The 15,799-nt window shown below is 39.7% G+C and overlaps 1 protein-coding gene across 4 annotated transcripts in view; it reads right to left on the bottom strand.

The window, feature by feature from the left end:
- The window catches only part of SCAF11 (SR-related CTD associated factor 11), a 72,236-nt gene extending 58,998 nt beyond the window's left edge, over positions 1-13,238 (bottom strand). For 2 of the 4 annotated variants that reach the window (XM_028532862.2, XM_036019146.1), the window contains exon 1: positions 12,999-13,238. The gene's annotated coding sequence lies outside the window, so the exon portion shown is untranslated. Of the gene's footprint in view, positions 1-7,262; positions 7,292-12,998 lie in introns of those variants that run through there. The other 2 variants (XM_028532861.2, XM_036019143.1) reach the window with 2 other exon arrangements.
- Between the last annotated feature and the right edge of the window lie 2,561 nt (positions 13,239-15,799).

The raw sequence follows: 15,799 nt of genomic DNA, 5'->3' as shown, positions 1-15,799 counted from the left end.
AAAGGTACTTTTTGACTGACAATTTCACCATCTCAGTCTTTGAAATGGTTGTATACCAAAACAATGGTGATAGCCAACACAAAGAGGCCACCCAAATTATATCACACAGATGAGATTGAAAGGAGATAATCTGAAATTTCTATCTCTGGTTCCTGCATTTCTATAGCACTAAAAGGTCTGACAGACAACACATATCAATAGCCTGTGGAGACACAGAGATTGAAAACAACAGGCACAATTTCACATCCCCACTAAATTTTAAGCCAGAGTTGAGATATAGATCAGTTCCAACACTACAGTAATGGTATGGAGATGGCCAGTTTTAAATTGTTGGGGGGAAGCAAAGCACTAAAGTTGGCTCCAATTTGGGTCACACTTTTATGTAACAGTTGTCCATTCTATGAGAAGAACATACCTCCAAGGAAATACGTTATTTTAAAAAAGAAAAATGAGTGCCTTTTATGTTCCTGAACATTACCATAAAGAATTTGATAAAGAAATCTTAATATATGACAGGGTTCCACTATTCCTCCAAATGAGAAAAAAATTATATATCAGCATGCTATATGTCTTCTAATAACTTCAATACATTTATGCAATTCTTCTCTAATAACCCCACTCCTGCTTAAGGTATGGAGAAGGAACTAGGAGGAGCTGATTATGTCATCTTCATTTGTTGCTGAAATTCTCATTTCCATTTACTAAAGCACTATGGTATACCTAATTTAAATGGTAAAGAGGAAAACCTAAAGCTCTTACATTTTTTTGGTTTCTATCCATTAGCAATTCTTCAATGCCTATTACAGCTCACTTGAAAGAGACGAGTTACAAGTATGGAAAGGTAAAGTTTACATTTAGAAGATTATGCCTAGGCCTATTAGAAACAAAAGGCAGAAGAACAGTGAAGTGTTAATAGATTCATCTTACGTTGGGATCAATAGCACTGTACTCTCATATCTGGGAAGGATGCCAAGAGAAGAAACGCTTCCTGGATGGAAGTATGGAAGTAAAGAAAGAACTGGTGTCTTTCTACCCTTTTCTTCTAACCCAAAACAGAAAAACTGTCAACTATATCAACTAATCTTTAATTTCACCCTGGTCTACCTTGGCAAGACTCATAAACTGAAATGTCAATGCTTATCTACCGACACCCCTAAAAAGGAGATGGGGAAATTAGGCAAGGCACAGGAAACACTTGCAAATAAACAAACAAATCCTAAGAATTAAAGGAGAGGAATTAATGACAATAAATGACCACCTAAAAGTGCTTGTTACAGAGAAATGGAGACAGATTTCATCTATGTCAATAGAGAAAAAAGAACAATGTTCAAAACAGTCCTTCTGAAATATTGTGGTTCTGTTTAAACAAGATTTTAAAAACCTTACATTACAGAGTGTCAACTCCAGAAATTAGTCTTACACAAACACTAAATGTCACTCTGACTGGTACCTCAAGAAATGTCACTTTCTTGGTACTAATCCCTTCTAAATTGGTACAAGTTGCTATAGCAAAACTAATATTGAAAATAAAAAGCAACTGTATTGTATAGTAAACATGGCTTCTACTCTGTCTACTCTAGCTATGTCTATTTTCTGGATTTCTTAAACTCATCCTAGATACTTATCTCAGCTAGCGATAAATACAATTTTGTTACATAAGTGTATAATCAATGTGTTCTCAAATGATAGTTCACAATTTAAAAAGGCATTTCACAATTCTACTCCTATGAAACACTACTATATATTCTAACCTGGAAATATGTTATTACATAGTACAAAAACTTATTTTAAAAAAATTCTTCCATATTAGCATCAGGCATGGACAAATACTGGGGTTCTCTCCTAAATGTAATCTTATTACAAATGCTTTGAACATCCCAAGAGATGGATTTTTGTTATGTTTTTCATACTACTTTTAGCTATTACTTCTGACATGTAATATGTTCTCTAATTTAGCACTGACAGTATTTTATGAGATTATTTTCATTTTACATACAATGAAATTAAGTAACTTGTCCAAAGTCACAAAGCCAGTGGTAAATAGTCTTGTGCCAGAAAATAAAAACTATTAATTCAAGTCACTAAATATTAAAAGTATTCAAACAAATCAGAAGTGGTAAGACTCTTAATGATTCAAATAACTGCAAAATTATTAAAATGTTATCTGTCTTGGTTACTATATTACCAGGATCCAGCACTAATGTCTTCAAATGAGTACCTAATAAACAGTTCTGCATGAATGATTTACATATAACAACCATAAGTAATATTTACTCAGCATATTTTATTTGTTAGGCATGGTTCTACACTACACAGACACACAAATGCTCCATGGAGAAAAAAATTAACACTTCTGCAATGAATGGAAAGACAAAGGTCCTCTGTAGAAAAGAATGACTATAAGCCCTGGCTGGCATAGCTCAGTAAATTGAGCGCGGGCTGGGAACCAAAGTGTCCCAGGTTCGATTCCCAGCCAGGGTACATTCCTGGGTTGCAGGCCATAACCCCCAGCAACCGCACATTGATATGTGTGTGTGTGTGTGTGTGTGTGTGTGTGTGTGTGTCTCTCTCTCCCTCCCTCCCCCTCCCTCCCCTCTCTAAAAATAAATTAAAAAAAGAAAAGAGTGACTATAAAAAAAGAAACAAATGGAAATTTTAGAACTGAAAAATACCATGTCTAAAATAAGGTCTCAGTAACAGAATGCAAATACAAAGGAAAGAGTCAGTAAATGTGAATATACATCGATAGAAGTGATCTAATTTGAAGAATGGACAAATAAATGACTGAAAAAAATGAAGTCTCAGGGTCCAGGGGACAACATCCAAAGTTCTATTCATGTCATTTGAGTTCCAGAAAAAAGGAAAGAGACTAGTAAAAAAAAATTTTTTTGAAGAAATAATGTCCCAAAATCTCCAAACTTGGTGAAAGGCACAAATTTTAAAAATCACAAGTTCAGCACATACCAAATCATAGTCAACTGAAGAAAAGCAAAGATAAAGAAAAACGTCTTTAATGTAGACCAAGAAACACAACACGTGGGAAATTAATGATTCAAATTACTAAAAACTTCTCATCAGAAACAATGGAATCCAAAAAGACAGCAGGACATCTTTAGTGTTAAATAACTATTAATTCAGAATTCTACATCCAGTGAAGCAATCCATCAGAAATAGAAGTGGAAAAGACATTTCCAGTTAAGAAAACAAAGAATTTATCATTGGGGCTACTTTAAAAGATATGCTAAAGGAATTTCTTCAGGCTGAAGAGAAACAACACCTGAAGAGAGAAATCTGAAATATCATTAACAAAGAACAAGAAAAACAGTAAACAGCTAGGTATATATGAGACTACTTTTCTCCTCTTAAATTCTTTTAAAAATATATAATTACTAAAAGCAAAAATTATGTAATTGTAGATGGGTTTTCATTGCATGTATATGTACTACATGTAACAACTATACAGGAGGGAGTTGTAGGGCCTCTACATTTACTTCAAGTGGTAAATATTAGGTAGACTGAATGTTTACCTAATTCTACTCCCTATATTATAATCCCTATTATAATCCCTATAGCAGCAATTAAAAGAGATTGCTAGATTGGATTTTTAAAAAGACTGAATTACATGCTTTCTACAAGAAACTCACTTTAAATATAAAGATATGGATAGGTTAAAATGAAAGTATGGAAAAGATATGTATGCCATACAAATAATAAACAAATATGGAGAGGCTATATTAACATAAAATATATTTTAAACTTCTCTTAAGGGCTTGACTGTATTTGCTTCTCCGCCTTCAATTTTAGTTTTATCTAGTTCTGTGGCAGTTTTGAAACAAAATTATTTTGTTTCATGTATCTCCCTCATATTCCTCATATATTGGTATGTAAGTAACTGGACATGTACCACAGTTCCTAAAGAAATACGTATGGCCTTATGCATCAAAGCTGTCCTATCTGAAGGCTTTCTATGACAAAGTTTTGAAATGAATGATAGCTTACAAATTTTTTAGTTATTAATATTTTACTCCCCATTAGAACAGTAGTTAAAGAAATGATTTTCTTGACAGGCCATCTAGGCATACAAAATAGTGTTACAATTATACTTACATTAACAGATCATATATCATTTATAAGCTGTTTCACTGAGAACAGCTTTCAAAGCAGTGTTGCTGTGGCTGCTCTCTCTAATGTTTACATTTCTGTTTTTATTTACTTTAAACTGCTGAAATACTAATGTGGTCAGGATACTGAGCCTGCCATTGGAATACAAAGACATATTAAGATACTGTAGCCCTTCCTGGTGCAAAAAGTAGAGTTGGAGAAATAGGATACTCAAGATGAACAGTAAGGCAGCAAATGCTTGGTGCCAAATATGAGATACAAGCATTTTTCAGGATTAATTTAGTCAGAATGGATTCATTTAGGACAGCAATAGAAGATAAGGACAAAGACATAATTATAAGCCCAAATGTAAAGAAACTTTAAGTCCAAGGTAGAACTTAAATTCTGTTTTGCAAAAAGCAGAATCACTAAGGAAAAGTCTCTCTCTCCCCCATTTATCTACCTGAGAATGGTTCTCAAGATGTTTAAATTGGAGATTTTTAAGACAATGGAGCAGCACAATGGGGGAAAAGAGTAAAGTACAGAAAACACGTTAGGGAAAAATGGAAAGAACACGTGGGAGCAACAAAGAAGGTCTGATTAGGACTAAGGAGCAAAGGCCATGTTTCATCCCCAGACCTAATAGATACAAATAATCAACAAACCTGAAGCACTGGATTATGGGTAGGGAGAGTGCCTGCATTTTATCAGGCAATGACTGAATAGTCTAGTTGTCTTCGCATTTAATCCTCAAAATACCATACCACAGTATATATCAAAAACTGTAACACCAACATTGCACACCAATGCATTGAAAAGGCTTGAAAATCACTCAGAAATGGAACTAACTGAAGGACATGAAACACAGGGATACAGTTAGCTGAAATTACCTTTGACTTAGGTAAATGCTACTTAGTTAAAATAGTTGAAAAAAGTTGAACATTAACTTTAAATCACCTATACAAGGTGACAATCAGTATATGGGACAACCAAAATTCAAAGCCAAGTCTGATTGGACTCCAAAGCCTACATACAAAAAGTCAATTTTTATTTTATTGTCAAAATTACATTACAAAGACTCCCCCAGAAGTGCACTGAGAACTCTAAGGATAAAAGAGAGACTAAGTAAGGAGGAAGATTAGTCTTATCACTAATAGCAATGTGAGCCTCAAGAAGGTTTAAATTTAAAAAGTTGACATTTTATCACCGATTTTCACTAAAAATTTTGATGTAATACCTTTTATAAGAAACGAGTTAGTATAATCTTTTAAAAAGTCTCTATATGTTGCTACTCTGCCTGGAAGTATTGGAGCTCAAGTTGATGAGCAAATGTCATAAGGATGGCGAGGGAGCCTGAAGTGAGGTACTGGAACTGAAGCAGAAAGGTGAGATCTTTAGTATAAGGAATGGGAAGTGTGGAGAGAGACATGCATCCTGGCGCAAAGTGTCAGACCCTAGGCAGAGTGAAAATTATGCAACGAGGGGAGGGAACAGCAGTGGCACTAGAAAATAGCTACATACTGAGGATTGATCATATAAGTAAATATTGACAAATGAAGGATAATGAGAATCGGGTTTCTTTTTGTAAGAGAAGAAAGTCAGAAATTTGGAAAGGAAGAAACTATAAACACTATGGATTGAAATTGGTACCAACTCATGGTTTTCAATACACAGGTATATAAATGAATATAGCACCCAAATTTTGGTTCCTAAATAACTTTCTCAAGGAGGGGAGGGGAGGGGAGGGAAAAGAGAAGAGACATATCTCTTCGGAGAAATGCCTGATTCTAGGGCAGGGCAAGGAAAGTACAGGTGAACCTGGAACATTTTCTTGTGTTAAAAAGGAAGTGCTCAAAGCAAATGAAAAGAACACAGAAACTATCGTGAAAGGGCTTGCACTGGTGAAAGCTGAGACAATTTGAGAATGAATAAATAGCAAGCTTGATAAGGAATGGATTATTTAAAGTCTCAAAATATTTCCTCACACCTATTAATTACTAAGAGGTAAAAAAATTTATAGTGAGGAAGCTTGGGAGACTTCACCTTAACCAATGGTCAAAGTGCATATCTGCAATGAGACAAAATGAAATCGTAGGCCATCTATCTGATAGGATGCAATGAGAACACAACATCGTTACTGTGATATTCCTGCCAAAAATGCACAATCTGAATCCAACCATAAAGAAGTACTACGCATATCCAAATTGAGAGACATTTCACAACAAAACTAACCTCTAATATTCTAAAGTTTCAAGGTAAGGAAAATCAAGAAAGCATTTAGGGACTGTCTTATGTTGAAGGAGTATAAAAGACATCACAATAAAAGCAACACAAGATTCTAAACTAGATCCTTTTGATACAAAAGAAATTACTGTGGAAACTGGCAAAACTTGAACAAAGCCTGAGGGTTAGATGGTAAAAATACAGCAATGTTAATTTCCTGATTTTGGTATAATTTATGCAACAGAAAGTCCTTGTCCAAATGTATCTGCAACTCACTCTCAAATGGTTGAAGGAGGAGTTCTCTGTACTTACACTTGGGACTTCAGCAGGATGGTGTCTGTAATTTACTCTCAAATGATTCAGGGGAAAAACTGTATTCTACTTGGAACTTTCCTTAAAATTTGGGATTATTTTTTAAAAAAGGAAAAGTATTATCTATAATATTCACTTAAAAGAAAACAGTTACCTACAATACTCACTTACAGCCCCTGAAACTAGCATATAAGCAAAACAGTACTCCTTTCAAATGAAGAGTATGTGTTTCCACCTCTCCTAGTCTTATAGTAGTTCCCCGCTTTCCACAGAGGATATGTTCCAAGATCACTGGTAGATGCCCGAGACCATGAATTATACAGAACCCTATACACGAGGTCTGCCCAGAAGGCATCCAGCCATGTAATATGAAAAACAGAGACATTTATTGAAGAAGATAACAGATACAAGAAACATTGTACATAGGAGAATGATACCTCAGTCCCCTTCAAAGTAGACGTCTTGGGACCTCACACAGTTCTCCCAATTGCCATCAGCTGCCCTGTGATATTTTCCTGAATCTCACTGGTGGTCTGAAGTCCCTTCCCTTGCAAAGGTGATTTTAGTTTTAGGAGGAGCCAGAAGTTACAGGGCACCAAATCTGGGCTGTAAGGGGGCTGACTGACCTGGGTGATTTGATGTTTCACCAAAAAACCTCACTTGAGATGTGATGATGTGATGCATAAACGAGTGCATTGTCATGATGAAGCTGCCAATCACCAGTTGCCCAATAGCTGCGGCCTTCTGAAATCATCCGAATAGTTTCCGCAGAGGAATGTTCAAGCTTAATGCAAAATCTGATGCAGATTCATTCCTCTACTCGCTCAATCATTTTGAATGTGATGGCCACACAGCACACATGCTCCATTCAACAGCATCTACTGCCCCCATTGCCTGGTACAGTGAAGCCGTCCTTGTTCTAGCATGCACATTGCAGCCTACCTTCCCTGGCTGCCAGGTTACATCAATGTCATGCAAACCATTCCCATTATATAACTGGACTTTTCCCAGATAGACCTCATATACTGTTTTTTCCTATACACACATACCTACGATAAAGCTTAATTTATACATTAGGCACAGCTGGAGAATAATAGTAACGCAATAAAATAAAACAATATACTGTAATAAATGTTACATGGTCTCTCAGCAAAACAGTACAAATTTCTTTTTCCTTCTTCACAATTTCAAAGATAGATTTGTTCTTACCATAGACTGTAGCAACCTTAGCATACAATTTTTTCTTTCCTTACTGCATATTTTTTCTCACCATAGTCAAGAACTTTCACATTTTCACTTAAAGAAAGAACTTTATGATGTCTCTGTCATATCTGAATTTCCAGCACCACTACTCTTGCTTTCTGGGGCCATTATTAAATAAAATAAGGGTTACCTGAACATAAGCACTGTGATACTGTGTTTGCTCTTATAATTAAGGCAGCTACTAAGTGACTAACCGCTGGTAGTACATATACAGTGTGAATATGCTAGGATGATTCACATCCTAGGTGGGACAGAGAGGGATGACATGAGATTTAAAACTTATGAACTGTTTACTTCTGGAATTTTCCACTTAATATTTCTGGACCACAGTTGACTATAGGTAACTTAAACTGCAGAAAGGTAAACTGCAAATAAGGGGTATTACTGTATAAGAAAAGACTACTTCATTATATACTGGATTCTTAATGACTTTTGATCTATAGTGGCACTGTCCAAAACAGTAACCACTTTTCTGGTTGCACTGGACATATTTCAAGTACTCAACAGCCACCTGTTGCTGTCAGCCACTGTATTAGGCAGTATAGATACAGAACACTTCCAACTTCACAGAAAGGTCTACTACACTGATAAGGAGTCTGGGAGGCCAAATGATATGATGAATAACTAAATGTCAAAGAGTTGTACAGACTTCAATATTGATCAAGTCAAGATTGCTGAAAAAAAAAATGGATGTAAAATGCCTAGAACAGTGTTTGGTATACAGTAAATATCTGATAAACATTAGCTCTCTTCTAACATGGTTAGATAATTTATTAATCTTACTATCCTACTTATTCAAAAGACCAGTTGAGTTCCACATTGTTAAATTCAATGAAAAATCTTTTAGCTCTTACTTTAACCAACTCTCATCAACACTGACCCTACTGACTGCTCTCCACTTGAAAAACAGGCATATCTCAAGGCACTATGGGTATGGTTTCAAACCATAGCAATAAAGCAAGTCATAATCTTTTTGCTGGTGTAGGGTCTTTCCTCCAATTTTTAAGAAACAACTGTGAAGCACAATGAAGCAAAGCACAATAAAATGAGATATGCCTATACTCTACCCCTCGGTTTCTGTAATGCCACACTCCTCTCCTATTTCTGACTTTCCCAGTATTCTTTAGGAGCTCATATTCCACCAGCAGATATTTTTTTAAAAAGTTAGAGACCATTATGATTTCATTCTAGCACCTTTTTTTTCTAAGTTATATTACCTTCCCTAGGCAATTCAATCTATAGCTTTAATTACCTATGTAAGTGACTCCAACTTTCTATTCCCATAACATACCTCTCTTCTGGATTTTAGAACAATATATCTAATTGCCTACAGACATTTCCACCTGAAAGTTCCAAAGGTATGATCAAACCCAATGTCAGAATCAAAAGAACCATGGTCCTTATAAGGTACCACCATCAACCCCATTGTTTAACTGAGAAGCCATCTCTGAAAGTTTTCTCTTCTTCACCTTCAGTCCGTGAACTGAGGCCTACTAATCACAAATCCCATTCACTGTTGCCCATCTCCACATTTCTCACCCTAATTCAAACTATTCTCATCTCTTCTGGACTACTACAGCAAAGCCTTCACTAATTTTCCCACATCCACCCTTACTGCCTCTCCTCCCTTTTTATACACATCACTGCAATAGTAGTTCTGCCTTCTGGGGCTATCAAAATTCAGTCTAGTTTGGCCTCTGAATGACAACATTTTAAACAGTAAAACAGACCACTCTAAGCTAAATGTTCTAGTTTTTTCTATACTGACAAATCTGTTTCAAGGTCACATTCTCGCATACTCCCCTCTAAAAATGTGGGACCTTCCACTAAATATAATGCATGGGTAGAAGTAACTTAGCATTTTATGTAAAAACAGATTTGCATATTCTAAAGTTTCAAACCATCATTATGATTTTTAATGTTTTTAAAATGTTTAAATGTTTTAAAATCCACTAAATACATATATACCTGCTATGAGTCTGGTGTTGCTCAGGCCAAAATAGTAACCAAAACTGACAAACCCTATCCTCACAGAACTTGCATTAGAGTGAAGAAGAAATACAATAAACTTAAGTTAGTAAATTATACAGTATGTTGGAAAATGATAGATGCCATGGAGAAATATCTAGATTTAAAAGGGTTAGGAAATGTGGGAAGACTACTTGCTATTTTATAGATAGTAGTCAGAGGAAACCTCAGTAGCAGAGAAGTGTGGTTGGAGAAAGACTGAGATAATGAAGTCAGAGAGGAAGAAAAGGCTCAAAATATCTGGAGCCTGGTGGACCATAATAAAGACTATGAATTTTACCAGGGAAGCCATTTGAGAAGTGACATGACCTGATAAATTTTAACAGGATCACTCTGGCTGTTGAGACTGTAAGTGAACAAAGGTCAGTGAAACTTTTTAGGAAGCCATTTTGCAAGTGAGAGATGCTGATGGTGTTTTCACATTTTATATTCAACCTTTATGTGCCTAAGTGCTAGGCACATAAAGCCACAACTTGAAAGAAAAGAAAAGAAAAGAAAAGAGAAGAGAGAGAGAAAGGGAGAGAGAGAGGGAGGGAGGGAGGAAGAAAAGAAAATACTACGAGAACAATGCAAAGATGAGTTCTTGGAAACAGCAACAGAGATACTGGGTATTGTAACTCTGGGCTCTACTCTGTGCTACTAACAGTTATCACCATTCAGATGCAAGATAAGGTACAAGGCTAGTAATGTATTCCTTGGGACACAGGACATAATTAAGAATTCAGGCTTTAAGCTTATTTCACAAGTCAAGATCCAATTTACATAACTGAAAGAAAGACAAGGGTGAGGATGGCAGAGCCCACTAAAAGAAAAAGTTACAATGACTATTCTAGGGATGGATGACTTTTTATCACTTATGCCTGCCACTCTCTTTAGTTAGGTTTAACAACTATCTCTCACTGATAATATCTAAAAAGTTCAGTATTAAGTTGATGAGTACTATAACATTACACATTATTACCAAAAGATGCTACAGATGATGAATGAACAATATCATATAATGGCACTAATTCATCCTTTCTCTGCTAATTACCAATACAGCTTTTCAAGAAAATTGCCTAAGCACTGATGGATGGGGAAGTCAGTGACTCCTGAAGAGTGTCATTCACTTTTAGCCCATGGACCACCAAAAGACAAAAAAATTTCCCTTGAAAAATTTTCCCCACACATTTCAGGCAGCATATTTATGAGTATTTTTTTATTCTACAGTTTTCTTCCTCCTTGACATACTGAAGAATGTCTTCACAGCATGAGTACACAAAAAGTTAAGTAGACATCCAAATCTTGCCTAAATCTCAAAATGTACTCAAATTCCCAGGCAAAAAGGTCACTATTGGAATGCAAAACAGAGTGATTAGTATACTTACAAGCACCAAAAAAAAAAAAAAAAAAAACAGTGAAAAAGCACAGCAATAGTAAGAAATGCTAATTTTTAAAAAATAACTCAGTGCATAAACAATACAAAGTAAACTCAGATTATATTTGGTACGACGGTATAAAACAAAAAAATCCAAAGACAATTTCAAAATTTCATTTCTTCCGCCCAATAAGTTAAAATAACAAAAACAAAAGTCCCACAAACTTTTTGCTCCAGCTGTAAATCAATAGTAAAAAAGTGAGATGATGAAGCCAAATGCCAAAGAAACAAGAAAGAGAAAGCAATGGTCTGGAAAGAAACTTGATTACACATCACAATTTTAGTACAATTACCAGTAAAATACAAAAACCACCTGTTATCTAAAGATGTTTTGCCCTCACCCTGACTAGTGTGGTTCAGTGAATTGAGCGCCGGCTTCTCAACCAAAGGACCACCAAATCGATTCCCAGCCAGGGCACATGCCTGGGTTGTGGGCCAGGTCCCCAGTAGGGGGCCGGCGAGAGGCAACCACACATTGATGTTTCTCTCCCTCTTTCTCCCTCCCTTCCTCCTCTCTAAAAAAGTAAATACTCTAAAAAAAAATCTTTTGCCCTCAATATTCTGCTACCGTCCTAAATAGTCTTTTGGATCAATTAACCTTTTAAAAATACATTTTAATATTTTTCCAAAATTCAGCAAAAATCCCCAACCTGAGAAAATTTAAGATAAGCGTCTACCAGCCAAACCATTACATTAAAAACTTTTTGATCATTTTTGCTTAAATATCTCAGTTCACTGGTAGTATGATAAAGATGTTAGGTAAAATGTAATCCAAAATGAATGAAAAATGCTCAACTCACAGACACGGTATGTAATCCAGTACAGAAATATACTGGGGGGGGGGGGTATTTTAAAATGCAACATTTCAATCTGTGAATGGTTTAAGCAACCACTCTAAATCAGGTGTTTACTTTTAAAACAAGTTTTCAAAATGTGTGTATGTAGGTGACAAGCCCGCCAGCAAACTGAATGTTTCTAATGGTTCAAAATCCCCGTCTGAGGAGGGGAGACTGAAGTTTAGATCTACTGGCCCTTTTGTTGTCAACCCAGGAAAGGGGTTTAAACTTCGGGAGTGCGAATAGTTTGAAATCCAGGGCATGGGGTCAACGCTGATGTTTTGCAGCAAGCGCCCCATTCCTGCGCTACGAGAGGTCACGACGTAGTAAAGTTTGGTTTCACGGGCGGGCTCGGACGCAATTGACAAAAGCAGTCTCCCCAATAAAGCGGACACAAGGGTTGGGGAGCTCCCGGAAGCCCAGCAGGTCACGTTTCCACCGCAGGGAGGGGCTGTGTGTGTGTGCACTCGGTGGAGTCTCCTTCCTGAGCAGCCCCCAACCCCCAGCCCCCATCCCGCACCCGGGCGGCGACGGCTTCGCCGGCAGAGGCTGGTAGGCCACAAGGAGGAAATGGGACAGGGTGCCGAAAGTGAGGCCGCGGCGGCCTGAGCGGGGCCTCCCTGGCCGGGTAGAAGAGCCCTTCCCGCCGCTGCTTCCCCCGCCTCCAGAAGCGGCTCCAACTTTCCTCCCAGCGCAGGACGCCGCCTGGGCCACGCAATTCCGAAACTTTGTCCGCCCTCCAGTCGCCAACCTGGAAGCCCCACCTCGCCCCGACAGCTGCGCGAGCCCATCCACCCCCGAGGTCGGCCCGTGTTTACCTCAGGCCGAGGTCGAGGCTCTTGCTCCAGCAGTGGCCCCACCGTAAGTCCCTAGGTCCCCGTCACGCCACCACCAAGTTCCCCAACATGGAGTCCTTCGTCCGTTCTGAGGTGTTCCGGGGCTGCCGGGGCGCCAGCTCTGCCGCCGGGTGGGAAGGCGGCGGCGGTGTGGGGAGCGGACCCAGGCTCTGCTGCTCCGCGCGCCGCTTGCGCCACCGCTGATACCCCTCCCCCCGCCTTGTCTGGTCTCCTCCCTCCCCTTGGGCCTCCTCCTCCTCCCCTCACGTTCCCTCTTCCCCCCCCCTTCCCTCCCTCCTTCCCTCAGCTGCGCCGCCTGTAGCCTACACGCTAGAGGCAGCCAAACAGCCACGGCGGCGGTGGCTGCAGCACCCTCCGCACTCCCGTACTCGCTTGTTATGGTCCAGAGTGTACCACTGCAGAGCTAGACCGGACCGCTGGGGGGCGCAGGCAAACCACCACCGTTTGCGACAGAGGAACGTGGTGGGCGGGGTCACGTCATGCCTGTGGGCGGGAGCGGGAGGAGCCGGAGGGAGAAAGGCAGCCAGTGGCGAGGACTTCTGGGAAACATTCTCCCGGTCCAGCCCTCCTCCCGCAAGCTGCGGGAGGTGCTCAGGCGCCTTGACGTGGAGTGCTGGAGTAGGTGCTGCTTGGGAGGTCCAGAATAGTAGTTGGAGACAAACCAGGAGGCTCTTGGGGACCTGGATGTGAGGGAGTTTGTGCAACATTTGCTATCCTATTTTTATCGTTATCTGTTATTAAAAGAGTATTAATAGGTTGTTTGTTAATGGGTTGAGTTTTCACCCAGCAGCGTTGCCCATCCAAAATACGTCAGGTGGAGAGTTCGAAGTGTCCATAACTTGTGAGCCTACATCGATCTTCCTTCCTGGTGGGCATTTAAAAAATTCCCAAGTGGAGGCTAGATAATGACATACGATTATTCATTCAGTAATTTGTCAGAGCCTGTGACATGGAACATGTGTACCCTTATCAATTGCTCCCCCCACACCCCCACAGGGGGCTTGAAAGGACAAAGTCAGCCCCATTTGCTATTGTGGCACCATTTGCCTAGCAGGCCTATGACCTTGTTAAACATGACTGCCATTTTATTCTGAACTTATGTCCTGGGGACTGGAAATTACTGGGAAACAAGAACAGGTCTAACCACTCCCTATAGCCACAGGCAGAAAATAACATTGGAACAAACAGTGATGTTCTGTTACAATGCCCCAACAGCCCAGGGGCCACACAACAGTAACCCCCCACTGTTCTTTAATAGAGTTATAACCCAATAAAAGCTCAAAGCCCCCAACCCTCAATGCTAGTGTATCCCTCCACACCATGCCCCTCTCTTTCTTGGAGAGGGAATAAAAACTTTATTCTCTACACCTTCTTCTCTTTGTGAATTCTTTCACAGCCCCCGTCACCAACCATGCTAACATTTTGGTGGCCCATACAGAGACATTCTCTATTTCTCCCTCTTCCTTCAGCCTCCTGAGATTTGTGACTAGGGTAGCAGTGGGCAGCAGAAACTCAACCCAGGCTAACCCCCTAACCCTGTCTGTGAGGTTCAGAGAGAAAATTCCAATACTCTGTCCCTCCAGACTCTGCAGACAGCCTCCTTCTCACCCATCTTCATAGCCAGCAATCAGTAAGTCTCTGAATCTCAGGATGAAAACATCCTATCGAAGTTGATAGCTTATCCCCTTGTCTCATCGTCATAAACCCCAGTACCATGTCTATCATGTTCACAAGGTTTCAGCTGAGAGAGACCCCTCCAACCGTCTCCCTGCTGGTTTGTTCTGCTCTTGGGGCCCAGGGACACCTGGCTCTAAGGCAGAAACTTAGAGTGTTGGGTTTGCCCTCAGATTTGAGGATGCTCAGCTCTGGCTGCAGACCTCCAGGTCGCTTGAGTTGGGAATGCCCTTCTCAAACTTCTCCCCCTTTGCTTGTTCTTGTCTCTGAGATATCCTTGCCTTTTCTTTTTGTAGTTCTTGCCATGGGCAATACTCAATCGATCCCACCCCAGGACTCCCCACTGGGATGTCTGCTAAAAAACTTGAAGGCTCTGGGACTTACCAACCTCAAGCCTAAGCACTTGGTTTTTTATTGCAACATAGCCTAGCCTCAATACAAACTGGGTGACCAGAAAGTCTGGTCCATGAATAGATCTCTTAACTATAATACTATCTTCCAACTTGACCTGTACTGTTGTCGCTCTGAGAAATGGCCTGAGGTTCCTTACATTCAGGCTTTTTTCAAATTCTCTCACCATCCTGATCTCTGTGCCTCCTCTCGTATGTTCTTATGTACATTACGTGCACCTACTTCCCTTTCTCCTTCACCTTCCCAAGATTCTAAAGATCTCCCCCTCTCTGCACCTCCTCCTCCATATCCCCTGTCATGTGACTCTTCAGCACTCTTACCCCCTCCTCTCCCTACTTCTCAGACCTATCTTCCTGCCCCCACTTAAGACTGGGTCACTCCCGGCCATACCCGTTCAGGTTATCTCAGGAACCTCCGAAGCCTGGAACCCAGTTCCCTCTCCATGGGGTTGCTGGATCGGAGGGCATTATTCAGGCCCAGGCTCCCTTTTCAATATCAGACCTCCCCCAAATTGAGGTCAGACTTGGCAGTTTTTTAGCAAACCCAGCTAAGTTTACAAAGGAGTTTGAATATCTCACTCTCTCCTATGACTTCTCCAGGAGAGATACTCATATCTTTTCTATGTGTATGAATTCAGGAGAGAGAAGCCATATTTGGGCCAAGGCACAGAGGTATGG

Source organism: Phyllostomus discolor, chromosome 2 (genome assembly GCF_004126475.2).
Source record: "Phyllostomus discolor isolate MPI-MPIP mPhyDis1 chromosome 2, mPhyDis1.pri.v3, whole genome shotgun sequence".
Lineage (NCBI taxonomy): Eukaryota > Metazoa > Chordata > Mammalia > Chiroptera > Phyllostomidae > Phyllostomus > Phyllostomus discolor.
Note: the sequence above shows the minus strand (reverse complement) of the source record. Positions and strands in the feature narration are given on the sequence as shown.